Source organism: Silene latifolia, chromosome X, assembly GCF_048544455.1.
Source record: "Silene latifolia isolate original U9 population chromosome X, ASM4854445v1, whole genome shotgun sequence".
NCBI classification, from domain to species: Eukaryota; Viridiplantae; Streptophyta; class Magnoliopsida; order Caryophyllales; family Caryophyllaceae; genus Silene; species Silene latifolia.
The window spans coordinates 310,121,155-310,125,942 of NC_133537.1; positions in this window are offsets into that span (position 1 = coordinate 310,121,155).

Sequence of the window (4,788 nt, forward strand, 5' to 3'; positions counted from 1 at the left end):
GCGTGCCCTTGTATAAATGACCGTATTCTTGTCTTTCATATTATTTAATTGTCTCACATGAATAGTTTAACCGTTATCATGCTAATGTTGATCTATCTTGTTCCATCTCATTTAATTATCATGTTTAAACATAAATTTTGATATCCATATTTTTGTAAGAGTCTTACATGACTTACCTGTTTTAGTTCTATGTTATGTTCGTTTCGACATTTTGTGGCTGAGAGAACCTTGAGTTACTCCCCACTGACTGTGGCGTTCATGTTTACATGAATGACAGGTATTAGTGGTGCATTCATGGGGTGAAGACATGTGTGAGCTAGCGAGCACTTCGGCCTAATAGTTGGTTTATTAGGATTGTTTAGTCCTACCTTTTATTGTATTGTCATTCAAGGGATATATTTTCCCTCACCTCGACTATCACGTTTGTATAATTTAAAATTTTTATTTCCGCACTCTTTATTTATGTTTTAGATTTTGGTGAACCCGCGCTTTAAATTTTAAAAGTTTCAAAAATTCCCTAAAATTCCGCATTTTATTTAGTTATATTTTCCGCTTTATCGCGGGGTGTCACATTGTTAATAGCAAAAATAAACAATTTTGTTCATCAATATCATGTTTTTGAAACTTAGGGCTGTTTTAATTTTTTTTTCAGCCGTGACATATAGAAAAAAGGGTTTCTGTTTTTTTAGGGTTTGCCGAAAAAAAAAATATATATTTTCTGTTTTTTTTATTTGGCTTAAACCGTGTTTCCTTTCGGTTTTTTGAAGAATTGCCGAGGGAGGAAATTTTTTTTTGGTTTTCTGTTTTTATTTCAGCCGAGCTGGAAAAAAAAAAATTGTTTTGATTCGGTTTTGCTGAAATACCGAAAAGAAAAAAAAAGGGCTGCTTTGTTTTCAGCCGTGAACAAAAAAAAAAGGAAATTTTTGTTTTGATTTTGGCCAATTAATTATTGTGAAGCGGTTCATAATTCATAGATACCTAATTATTTTAAAGAGGTTTAAAATAATGATTGGATTAAATTCATATTACAAGTTTAATGTGAATTAAGATTAAAATTAATGTGATTAATTGAGGAATTGTCACTTAATTTGATCAATTAAATAGGTGGTTTGGAAAATTAATCTACATAATTAAAGAATTATGTCTTGCATATTTAATTTTTAGTTGATGCTTTTTATTTTAGTTGAAAGAATCGTTGAATGGTTTTATTTACGTATTTTTGCAATCGGTTGTAATTTGTAATACCTAGTGTGGCCTTAGTCAAATTATGTTTTCGTAATGATGGGAACATAATTTTTAATGTAATTTGAGATCTCGTATCTCCGTTTGGTTTTTTTTTATTACGGTTTTGAAATTAGAATGTAAATAGGTTTATTATGTAATTTTAAATTGTAGTTTTTGAGAAGACTAAAGATGGAGATTGGAGCTCACTCCCGCTACATGGATCAAGATGGAACATCGAGACAAGCTTCTCGGGTCCAAGGATGGATTCCAAAGTTGTATTTATGTTCATTTTGATAGGATAGGCCACACTAGGACTTTATTTTTGTTTTACGTTTTACCGTTCTTATTGCTTTTCATTCACATGCTAGTTAGTGCATCATTTTCCGCCTAAAACCAAACCACCTACTAATATGCATGAAAATTGACACATATAGGTTGTATGTTAGTTTTCATAGACATACAGATGTCACATGTTTATTAAGCCATCACCTTAGTTTATTCATTCACGCATGCTAGATATTAGTTCACTTAAAATGAATTAAAATAAAGTTGATGGGATCTTCCTCTAAAACGGAAATTGAGATTAGTCTTTATAAGGGTAAACAACTATGAATCCCTTCTTCGTCGGTAGGCATAATATGACCCCTTCTACGTTGGGTAAGTAGTTTGTGTTGACTTAGTTTATCTCAACATTATAGTCCGAAGAGTTTCTCGTGATTATGATGGACTAAAGATAGAATTTACAGAAATTTATCGACCAAGATTTCTAACAGTAGAATTAGCCAAAAGGTTGGCTTATCAATTTACAGATAATTGAGTCTTGGGATCATTTATATAATTCTTGAGGAAGGTCAATTGTATAAATGCACGAGTCTTCGCGTTATAACAGTATTGCATTAGACTTAAATTAAAACGATGCATATGCTTATTATTTTTATTCTTCTTTTCGCAGTGTAGAATTCATTTATTTTGATAATACTGTTTCAACAAATGGCTGGAAATAACGAAATCCCAATGCCGAGTGCCACACTTGGACGCGAGTCCTGGCTGAAAGTTTTTATGGACAACATGAATCAGTACACGCGACTGAAGAATGATGGGTCCAATTTTGCGGACTGGGAGGCAGCACTACGGAATGCTGCCATTGCTGACGGTAAGCTCAAGTACTTAACTGAGCCAATACCGGTCAAACCAGCCCCCAATGCAGGAGTTAACGAATCACTTGCTTATAGTGATTTCGTCATGGAAGCGGGTGCGATAAAGAACGTACTCATCTTTGCAATGGAAACCAATTTGCAGAGACGCTTCATTGCCCAAGGTGCGAACAAGATTTTCACCACGCTCACTAACGAGTTCTCAAAAGCACCGAGAATCGTTACTTATGAGCATACCTGTCGCTTCTTTGATGCGAAACTCCAAAAAGGCCAACCGGTTAGCCCACACATTCTTAACATGATTGAGAATGTCGAGAAATTAGAGGCACTTGATTGTAAAATCAGTGAGAGCATAGTCATTGACCGTATGCTTCATTCTCTTCACGATGGTTTTGCTCTTTTCAGGGCGAACTACTACATGAATGACTTAAAGAAAAGTCCTCATGAGATACACTCACTTCTCGTACAGACCGAGAAGGATATGAAATTGAGTGGGAGCATGAAGCAGGATGTTCTCACGATTTCCAACAAGGGTAAAGGTAAGGGCAAAGCTCCAGGCGACCTAACTGTAGGTAAGCCAAAATTCAAGAAGCCAGAAAACGGTAAGAGTGGGCCTGGTGAGACTAGTGGCTCACAGGGCAAGGCAAAGAGCAAGGGCGGTGACATTGAGTGCCACCATTGTCACAAGACTGGACATTGGAGGAGGAACTGTCCCGTGTACCGTGAGGACATTAAAGCAGGCCGTGTCGTTCCTGTTGGTATGTCATCTTATATTCATATGATAGAGATTAACCATGCAAGTTTCGGAACTTGGGTACTTGATACTGGTTGTGGTTCTCATCTGTGTAATCATTTGCAGGGTCTAAGAAACGTCACACCTCTCGGAAAGGGTGATGTGGACCTGTGAGTCGGGAATGGAGCTAGAGTTGCTGCTGTCTCGAAGGGAATATATGTAATCCAACTCCCTAGTGGTTTTGAGTTATTTTTAAATAACTGTTACTATGTACCCAGTTTGTCTAAGAACATTATTTCAGTTTTCGTACTTGATAAAGACGGATTTTCATTTTTAATAAAGGATAATAGCTGTATTTTCTCTTTAAATGAAATGATTTATGGCAAAGCAGTTTCCATGAATGGAATTTACATCTTAGATCTAACCACGGAAGTATTACACGTGAATTATAAGAAATTAAAGGTTGGTGACAAAGATCAAACCTATCTATGGCATTGTCGAATGGGAGACATAAATGAGAAACGTGTAAAGAAACTCGTCGATAATGGGACTATTCCCGCATTCGAATTTTCTACATATGGCACGTGTGAATCATGTCTCATTAGCAAAATGACTCGAATTTCCTTCAAAGGTGTTGGAATGCGCGCTAGTGACCTATTAGGACTCATACATACTGATGTTTGTGGACCTATGTCAATTACCGCTAGAGATGGCTATAGATATTTTATCACTTTCACGGACGATTTGAGTAGATACGGATATGTCTACTTGATGAAGCTTAAAAGTGAGTCCTTTGAGAAATTCAAGGAATACCAGAACAGGGTTGAGAACCAACTGGGTAGAAAGATTAAAGCACTCCGTTCAGATCGGGGTGGCGAATATCTTTCAAATGAGTTTGATAAACACCTTAAAGACTGTGGAATCATTTTGCAGTTAACTCCACCTGGAACACCTCAATTAAATGGTGTGTCCGAACGGAGAAATCGAACCTTACTTGATATGGTTCGATCCATGATGAGTCACACAGTAGTGCCTGATTCATTATGGGGTTATGCTCTTTTGTCAGCTGCTCTTATACTTAACCGAAATCCGACTAAAGCTGTCGACAAGACTCCATATGAAATGTGGAAGGTAACGGTCCCTAACTTGTCCTTTATTCGGGTTTGGGGCTGCGAGGCTTATGTCAAGTGGAGACACGAGGATAAGCTCGGCCCGCGATCGGTCAAGACATACTTTATAGGTTATCCAAAAGGAACGTTTGGTCATTACTTCTATTCGCCTACCGAACATCGAGTTTTTGTTGCGGCTAGTGCGACGTTCTTAGAGAAAGAATTTCTCGAGAACAAGACAAGTAATAGAACCTTCGAGCTGTCGGAGATACCAGAACCAACAACCGAGGAACAGATGGAGGAAGTTGTTCCTCCAACTGATGATACGGTTAATATTCTTGAGGAACCTAGGAGGTCGGGTAGAGTCTCTAATCCTCCGGACAGATACATTGGTATGGTCGAGGAGAATGACGTTTTGCTCCTAGAGAGTAATGAACCCGCTACCTATAAAGGTGCTATGGCCTGTTCTGACTCAAAGCTATGGCTCGAAGCCATGCAATCCGAGATGGACTCCATGTATGAGAATGACGTATGGGATCTTGTTGATTTACCTAATAAGGTAAAACCT